Raw genomic sequence first — 10244 nt, forward strand, 5'->3', positions numbered from 1 at the left:
GCTCATTTTAGCCACTCTGACTGGCGTGAGGTGGTATCTCAGTGTGGTTTTGATTTGTATTTCCCTGATGAGGAGGGATGCTGAGCATCGTTTCATGTGTCTGTTGGCCATCTGGAGGTCCTCTTTGGAGAAGGGACACCAGTCACATTAAATTAGGGCCCACCCTCATGACCTCATCTTAACTAATGACATCTGCATTAACCTTATTTCCAAATAAGGTCACATTCTGGAGTCTGGTGGTTGGGAATTCATATGAATTTTTTGGAACACAATTCAATCACATAACAATCATTTTCCCCCTTCATTTCACTGCGAAGCCCACACCTTTACAAGCTCCTGACTCCATCCTTTAGTATGGCTCTTCTCTGGGCTCTCTTTTGGGCTTGGGACAGCTAGTTGAGAAGGCCACTGCCATTATTTGGGGAATGCAGTTCCAGGGCAACCCAGAAGACAGACCAGTGGGCAAGGGTCTAGGGGAAGGGTGGATCTGTGCACAGAGGTGCTCAATCATGGGGATCTGGAACTGAAACCTGGGAGTAGAATCAGTCAGGTTGGGTTGGGTGATGCAGCAGTAAGAAACGATCACAAAATCTCAGAGCTTAACTCAACAAAGATTTATTTCTCACTTGGTCACTTATGTCAATTGCAGATCAGTTGGTGGTTAGCTCCATATCATTCTCAGAGCCCAGGCTGAGGGAGGCTCTGTCCTCATGATTGCACTATCCCCAAAGCAGAAAAAAAAAAAAGGAAATGTGGCCTATTATATACTGGATTTTTATTTTTTTTTAATGTTTTATTTATTTCTGAGAGAGAGAGAGGGAGCGTGAGCAGAGGAGGGTCAGAGAGAGAGGGGGACACAGAATCTGAGGCAGGCTCCAGGCTCTGAGCTAGCTGTCAGCACAGAGCCTGACACGGGGCTGGAACCCATGAACCATGAGATCATGACCTGAGCCGAAGTCAGACGCTTAACCGACTGAGCCACCCAGGCGCCCCTATATACAGGTTTTTGATGTTTCTGCTCAGAAGTGAAACACCACACTTGTGTTCCTAAACCATCAGCTGGAGCAGGTCACTTGGTCACACCTCATCTCAAGGGATCAGGGAAATTCAATTCTACCATATGCCTGCAAAAAGAACAGGAAATAGGCCTTTGGAAGTCTGGGAAGGGCTTCTGCCTCTCTCTCCCCCACATCTCTCATGCAAAGGTAACTTTATGTCCTGGTTAGCCAAGGCAATTTTTACATTCTGCTCCAGTCTAAATATTAGTAGTGCTCTTTCAGTCTTTAAATTAGAGTCCCTGTTTGGACAAAGATTCTATGATTCTACTCCTCTTTGGTGGCAAGAGATAAAGAAAGCCTGTGTGTAGGGAGGTAGATGCTATTAGAAGGGGAGACACCCTGGTAGACCATATGCTAAAGTGACAAAGTTACTTCTGGTTACATGTTACTTTCTGTGTTTCTTTTTTTTTTTTTTAATTCCTTATTTATTTATTTATTTATTTTTACAAATAGTTTATTGTCAAGTTGGTTTCCATGTGTTTCTTAACATTTTATTGCCCTTTAGCACTGAGGTGAATCTTTAGATACTTAACATGGTCTCAGTTGTGCCCTGGGGTGAGGAAAAGGGCATGTGTTCAGAGGGGCTTCCATGGTAGGCAAATTATCAGGGTGAGCATAATGGGTCTGTTTTGTTCTCTACTACCCCAGAAGTCTTCAAGTGATTACCATAGAGGTTCTGGGGTTTATGAGATGGCACTTCCTCAAACGTACCTTCATTGATGACACCCATTCCACATCCATCTGCTTTTTCCAGCCTAACGAGGAAGCCACTTCCATCCCAGAGCTGGTATCTCAGCACAGAGAAGCAAGGGCGGGCAAGAGGCTCCTTGCTATCTTGTGCCAGGAAAGAAAAGGGGGAATTGTGTTCCCTTCGGAAGGCAAGGGTGCCAGCCCAACCAGCTGGTCACTACAAGGTTGTTCTTTCCCCCTCACATCTTCTTGCCTCAGGGCCTTTCTACTTATTCTTTCCTCTTCCTGAAATGCTCTCCTTCTAGTCTCCTCATCTCCTCATGTCTGGCTCCTCATCCTTTTGGATTGGGGTAAAACGATTGCTCTGTAGAGCCATTGCCTGTTATTATCCTATCTCAGTAGACTACCCTTTACTTCCATTGTCTGTCCTGGCACTCCGTTCATGATATTGTCACAGTATTGGAATAAGTATTCCTGTGTTCAGTTTTCTTTTCACTTTAGACTATAAGCTCCTTGAAGGTAGAAACTGTACTTGTATCCTGCAGCCTAATGGAATGCTTGGCACTTAGCAGGCCCTCAGCACATATTTGCAAAATAAACAAATGAATGATTAAATACATGAGTGATTGTATGCATTTGAACTCGGTCTCTACCGATATGCACATTTTCTGGCCTTGAACAACAATGTAGGAAGATGAGAAGCACCCTGAAAAATGAAACTTGAATTGTAGCTCAAAATGGCCATTCCTAGCAGGTCAGACACACAAAACTGAAAATGATCTGGAGGTCAGAGTAGAACTCAATAAATATCCAGAAACATTATTGGAATATATCAAAGGGTAGCCTTTATCTGAAAAGGGCAGCAGGCCCTTTGGAGTACTTATTGATTTTTTAAGTAATACTTATTCCTCATAGGGGTCAAGTTCTGTGGCCATGAAGATGGTGCCAACACAGGGGTGACATATGTGAGTCTGACCAGAGATGGCACTCTATATGAAGGAAGTGTATCTGTGTGGAACTGTGAGACCTCAGTGGAGAGACACAAAGTGCTGAAAATCTCTCTTGGTCAGACAGAAATGCAGTATGTGTGACTCCATTTGGTGTGTGCATGTGCATACTTACACAGACACATGCAGAGATGAGACTGTTTGCAGGTGGCTTTGTGGCAAACAGACATCTTTCCTGCATGTAGAAAATATGCAGAGGCACTCAGTGCAGGGATGATTAGCCCCATTTTTCAAAAAAGGAAACTAAGGCTCAAAGATGTTCAGTTCTTTTTCTAAGGTTATACCGCAAGTACATAGAACAGACAGACTGATTGCAACCTCCCACTTATCCACTGTTGGACTCTCCTTAAATGGAGGGTGGGAAGTGGAGGCCAAGGTTTGTACTTGAGCAGCGCTCTCATTGGTGATGCAGGTAGAAGTGTACCTGCTTTGTCATCAGCCATGGGAGGGTCTGAATTTCTGTGCTGAATGGTGAGTGAGAGTATTTACATTGAGAGAGGTCCCCAGATAATTCGGCCACTTTCCTCTTTTCAAGGGGGCTTCCTCCAATCCATTTATGCCCTGAGAGCTGCTACGTTAGAAGGTACATGGAAAACAAATTCTCAAGGAACTGACTTTCATTTGATAAGTTCACTATAAAAACCACTGAACACGTTCCCAAGTAGAGGCCAGTTATACCTACATTTCTCAAACTCGCAAGACCACTGAGAATTAAGAATCCTCAACGTGACTGTGAGGCTTGGAAGTATCTGAGGGGCCTCCTGAGTGATAAAGGGAAAAGGCAGTTCTCTTTGGTGGAATGTTGATATTCTGCACACTTGGTATGCCCCAGCCCTCTGGAACAAGATCACTGAGGTCTGGGGATTCGCATCAATTCTGTTTGGCAGACACATGTATTCACCAGAACATACCACCTTATCTTCCAGGCCACTGCAGAAATTTTATTGAAAATACATTCACTACACTGTCTTTCTCAAACCTTTCTCATGTGTGGGCCACTCAGACAGGACTCTAGGCTTGAATTCTACCCATCACATAAAAGGCTTGCCCCCTTTGAAAAGGGCTACTCTAAAAGATTTAAAAGCAAAGACTTATGTTTACTGTAAAATCTATTTAATGAGTGGATTTTACATATATGCGTGAGCCAAGGAACCAGGCTCCGGGGGCCCTCTGCCTGCACCACATTCCTCAAATGCTCATACTTGTAAAAGAAAAAAAAAGTTTGTTATTTTTTTTAAAACTTTGTTTCTGATTGACTTGTGAGGGGCTATAAAATAAATTACATGGAGAAAACCTATAATCTTAAAGTGCACAAAAGTCCAAGATAGAAAACTCACAATCAAACTTTCACATTCAGTTTAGGTGGCACTTCCAGGTCCCATATGGGATAGTCATTCATCTATTTATTCATTCGATAAGTATTTATTGAGAATCTACTATATGCCACGCACTGATCAAGGTGCTGGGTAAACAGACAAGCCAGACCAAAACAGATGAAATTACCTGCCCTCACAGAGCTGACATTTTAGTTGGGTGATAATGACAATACACAAGATAAAGGGTTGTATTCCATAGTACATCAATAAGTGCTATGGATAAAAATAAAGCATAAAAAAGGCCAGCAGGTGCCAGATAGTGGAGACGGTGCTGCAACTTTTCACTGAGGGTGTGTGCCATTTGTCTGAGAGGAGTGTGTTCTAGGCAGGGAGGACGGCATGTTCAAACAATGTAAAGAGAAGGGTGCTCGGTGTATATGAGGAACAGCAAAGAGGCCCGTGGGCCTGGAATGGGGCGAGTGAGGGTAGAGCTGAAAAGAATGAGATCACAGAGTGATTCCCTCCATTGTACCATGGAAATCCTCCCCTTGCACTATTCTTGCTGTTATTAGTTGGCTTCCCTGGGAAACACACTCTGAGGTGGAGCTCAGTGTTCCCTCAGGTTCAAGACTTGGGCAAGAGAAGGACAGGAAGCAGCATGGAGCAAAGGGACAAGTTGAGCTTTGCTGAAGTCATGACAAGGACACACCCAACCTGGTGGGGAACTTTGGAGTTATCTTTCTGAATGGTGGAGAAGGGACTGTCATTATTCCCCTCCCTAACATCTACCAGTCACTGGGTGAGGCTTCCCCTCAGAGGGGCTGTGACCTGGGGCTACATTGCTCTACTTACCTGTAGGCAATCCTGCAAAAGCTGATACGGTGACAGAGCAGACACTCAAGGAAGTTGACCCTTGAGAAGCATCATTCCCAGCAGGTAGAAAGCAAGTACTTTAGTCATGAAGTGGGATTTGGGTGGTGCACCACAGCATCCACTACCTTAGCTATCACCAAGGACTTACTGTAAACCACACACTCTGCTAAGAACTTTATGAGAATTATCTCATTTAGTCCTCACACAAAACCTGTGAATTATATGTCATTACTAGCTTCAGTTTTATAGAAGATACTCAGAGAGATTGAGTAGCATCCACCTATTGTCATTAGGTGGAGTTTCCAATGCAGATGTATCCAACCCTAAAGCATGGTCTCCTGACAACTGGATTTACCTCCCTTGGTCTGGACCCCACGCCTCTATGGATATATCCCAAGGGGCAGGGTCACCACTTTACTGCACTGATTCATATCAAGTGGTTGACTACTTGCCCCCCCCCCCATCTTCCTGGCCCATCTCTCTGTTCTGTTCCAATGCTGTTGAATTTCTGGGCCCTGATGCAAGGTCCCTAGTACCTCCTGTGCAGCTTCTCCTCAGTGTCAGCCCCTGCTCCAATCTGTTTGGGTGCCTCGGAAACTTGCCCACCCATAGATCTCTGATGAAAGAGTTTATGACATTGAAGATATCAGGAGTGAACAGAGCCTCAGGGATCTGGCCCAATTCTGTTTTCATAGGGTACAGATTTGAAGTCTGGGACTGGCCCAAGTTGACAGCTAAGAGTGACAGGGTGGAATCAGACTGAGTTGAATCCTCTCAACATCATATGTTGATGTTCTGACCCTCAATACCTCAAAATGTGACTGTATTTGGAGATAAGGTCTTTAAAGAAGTAATTAAGATAAAATGAGGCCATTAGGGTGGGCCCTAATCCAATATGCCTGGTGTCTTTATAACACAAGGAGATTAGGACACAGATATGAAAGGAGAGAAGATTATGTGACCTTGAGATCAGACTTCTCTAGCCTCCAGAATATGAGAAAATAGATGTTTGTTGTTTAAGCCATCCAGTCTTTGGAATTTTGTTATGGCAGCCCAAGAAAATTCATATATCAGGCCTCTCAACTTGCAGGCCCATGCTCTTCCCTCAGCACTAATCATTATGGCTTGGCATTGCTCATTGAAACTTAGCTTGGTGTGGGCCAGGAGCACTAGCCTTGGACTCAAAATATCTGAGACCTTTCTTCTCTTCTAGCCAGTAAAGTAACTTTGAACTAGCCTTTAAGCAAGCTGAGCTTCTATGTCCCCATCTGGAAATAGGAAGAAATGAAGAGCAGTTCCTTCCTACGGGCCCATGCAGTGTTTAGGCACTATGTCGAGACTTTCAAGGGCCTGATGGGAATGCTGGAGGATCCAAGGAAATACAGTCTTTTGTCATCATAATCCTAAGCACTTAATCAGGGCATCTTATAGCACAAAAGGAACCTGGACTGTAATGGATGGTACCACATGCCTAAGCCATTTCCAGAAAAAAATAGAAAAACACACATGAGTGGCGCATCATGGGCCTGGATCACTGCCCTGGGCAACTGGCCACACTCTGCAGTTGCCAGGGGCAACTATGCCAGATTGGCACAGAGGAACCTGAGGGTAAATGGACCTTGTGCTAGGCAGTAGTGTCTGGAATAGCCTGACTCATTCCCCAACTGTCTTAGTGACATTGGTGCACCTCCACCCCCAGCAATGAAAGAGAGAGAGAGAGAGAGAGAAGGAGGAGAAGAAGGAGGAGGAGGAGGAGGAGGAGGAGGAGGAGGAGAAGGTGGAGAANGAGGAGGAGGAGGAGGAGGAGAAAGTGGAGAAGGAAAGGAAAGGGAGAGGGTAGACAAGGGAGAAGAGGAGGGGAAGAGACAGAGACAAAAAGAAGAGAAGGAGAAGAAAGTGTGAGCAAACTGTCTATGCCTCTGTGCCTCTGGAGGTTGGGGGCATAGCCATGTAGCACCACTCCTGGAGCTTAAATGGAGTGGGGATTATTAACCTCTCTGAGCCACATGGAATGGGTGGGGATGTCATATAATAATTATGATAGTAATAATAACATTATTAGTTATTACAGGGGAGATATTACATCACCAAAACCCACTATTTTTTCCCCTTAAATTTGCAGAGCCTACATATTCGTATTGTCACTTCATCATGAAGTTTCAGGTTCACAGTTGGAGTAAGGTCGGGCAGTAACTCTCTCTACCTAAACCCTCAAGTGGTTGGACTGGACGCCAGCAGATTCATCCCTCTGTGGTAGATGGCTGTATAGTGATGGGATGAGAGCCTTCTAGTTATATGGTATTCCCATCTCAGTCTCAGAACGCTTGGAAAATCCAGTTACTATAGGTGTCTCAAAGACCAGTAGAGTTGGCTGATCTTGAAAGGCACTTTTTGCCTCCAGCTGGGGACAAGTCTTGATAAATTCTCCGAGTTGCACAACAGAACTCTGAGAATTTACCTTGCTGCGAGTCAGAACCCAGGGTCTCTTCCTCATAGCTACAGTTGAATTAGCATTAACAGCATTTTACTAACTGTAATGCATATATGCATTTTTTAGTTGACACCTTCCTTTGAACCAAATAATAATAGAGTCTCAAAATTCATGCAGAAAGAGGATAGAAAATGCAAGAAGAAATAGAAACACATTTGTAGTAAAGAAATTTATCTCTCTTGACACATAGCAGAATAAATAGATGAAAGATAAATATGTAGAAGATCTAAACAATATGATAAAATCTATCTATGTTTATCATCTTTTGCTAGGTTATGCTGTGGTAAGAAACAAGCTCTAAGGACCGGTGGTTTGGAGCAGCAAACATGTATTTCTTGATCACATTACATGTTGGTTGGTGTAGGCTCTGGTTCTGCTCCATCTGTTTTCTTTATTCTGAAATCCAAAGCGAAGGAGGAGCCCCTCTCCGGGACCTGTTGGTATATGGCAAAGGGAAAAGAGCAATAGCGCAGCCAGTGATGGCTCTCAAAGCTTCTGGCCCTGGTGGCCTCAGATCACTTCCATTCCTATTCCCCTGACCAAAGTAAGTCATATGCCAAGCCTAATGTCACTGAGATGACGGGGAAGTATATCCAATCCACGGGATGGCACCACAAGTCACATCCCACCACCAGGGATTGTATAGTCTTTTTGCATGCATGACAGTAGAAAGCTGGGAATGATATTACAATCTATCACAATATCCGGTTGGTATATATCATGTTCTATACTGTATAACCCCAAAATTCAGCTCGTAAGTACCCCTCCATACTCAGAAAAGTAGAACGTATATTGGGCCGTAAAGAAAACATCAGTGTATTCTAAAATGTAGAAATAGAATGTTGGTTTCAAATCCTCCAGCTGAGAACAATGAGAAAAGCTAGAAAAGTATTAAGATACCCTGCCTGAGAACATCAGAAAGCTACCAAGGCAGAAAGAATTTACAGGCCATGTTCTGGAAGAGAAGGGAAGCCCAGGGAGCAGAGGCTGGAATTTGTGTGAAAGGGGAAAGTGCCAATTCTAAAAAGCCACAGCCAAGAGGGTGAGAAGCTGTACAGATTCAGAGTGTTGGGGTACAAAATTAGAGTCCAAGACCCACTAAAGAAGAGGCTTGGTAACTCCTTCCCACCCCCAGTTTTTGAGGTGGGATCCTGAAGGAATCTTACATTCTAAGACTAAGCATTAGCCAGAACTATATTAGCCCTAAAAAGGACAGAATGTCAGTTTAAAGTCATCTCAATTCCCAATTGGATTAATCTAATTTATTCTTAGGCTAATTTTCTGCCCGAAACAAAACTATAATGTAATAAATCATTAAANGCTCAAAACCTAAAGGGAAAAATGGACAATCGAAACCAACTCTTTATTCCTAGATTTTTACAGTTTTTTAAAAATCATGAATAGCTACTGGATTTTGCTAAATGCATTTTCTACATCAATTTATATGGTCATATGATGTTTCTTCTTTAGTTTGCTGATGTGGTGGCTTACATTAATTGATTTTGATTGTTGAACCAGCCTTGCATCCCTGGAATAAATCCTGCTTGGTCATGGTATAGAATTATTTTTATATATTTATATATTTTTATATATATGTATATTATACATATATATTATATACTGTTTGATTTGCCTTTTTTTGTGGATTTTTACATCTATATTCATGAGAGATATTGATCTGTAGTTTTCCTTTATTGTCATGTTTTTGTCTGGCTTTGGTATTGGAGTAATTCTGGCCTCAGAGAATGAGTCAGAAGTATTCCCTCTACTTCTAGTTTCTGGAAGAGACTGTGGAATATTGGAATCATTTTTCCTTAAATGTTTGGTACAGTTCACCGGTTAAAGCATCTGGGCCTCATGCTTTCTGTTTTGGAAGATTTATAATTATTGATTCAATTTCTTTGATACAGGTCTCTTCATATATATTTCTTCTTGTGTGAGTTTGATAGTTTGTATCTTTCAAGAATTGATCTATTTCATCTAAGTTATCAAATGTGTGGGCATAAAGTTGCTCAGAGTGTTCAGTATCCTAGAGTCTATGGGATTAATATTGATGGATATTCTTTCATTTCTGAGCCTAGCAATTTGTGTCTTTTCTCTTTTTTTCTTGGTTATCCTGGCTAAAGTTTTATCAATTTTATTGATCTTTTCTAGGAATTAGCTTTTGGTTTCATTGATTTTTTTTCACTTGTTCTCCTGTTTTCAATTTCATTGATTTCTGCCTCAATTTTTATTATTTCTTTTCTTCTCATTCCTTTAGGCTTAAATTGTTCTTCCTTTTCTATTTTCCTAACATAGAAGTTTAGATGATTGATTCTAGATCTTTCTTCTTTTCTAATGTATGCATTTAATACTATAAAATTCCCTCTAAGCATTGTTTTTGCTGTATCCTACAGATTTTGATAGACATATTTTTATTTTCATTTAGTTAAAATTATTTTTAGATTTCTTTTAGCCTCCTCCTTTGACCCATGTGTTATTTATAAGCATGCTGTTTAATCTCCAAATATTTGGCAGATTTCTAACTACCTTTCTGTTTCTGATTTCTAATTTAATTCCATTGTGGTATGGGAACATACTTTATATGCTTTCTTCTTTAAAATTATAAGGTATATTTTATGGTCCACAATGTGGTTTATATTGGTGAATGTTCCATGTGAGCTTGAGAAGCTTGTGTATTCTGTGGTTGTTGGGTGGAGTATTTCTTTTTAAGTTTCTGTATTTATTTTGAGAGAGAGAGAGAGAGCACTGAGGAGAGGCAGAGAGAGAGGGAGAGAATCCCAAGCAACATCTGCACCATCAGCACAGA

The sequence above is a fragment of the Crocuta crocuta genome, unplaced genomic scaffold, assembly GCF_008692635.1.
Source record: "Crocuta crocuta isolate KB4526 unplaced genomic scaffold, BGI_CrCroc_1.0 scaffold1304, whole genome shotgun sequence".
Taxonomy (NCBI): domain Eukaryota; kingdom Metazoa; phylum Chordata; class Mammalia; order Carnivora; family Hyaenidae; genus Crocuta; species Crocuta crocuta.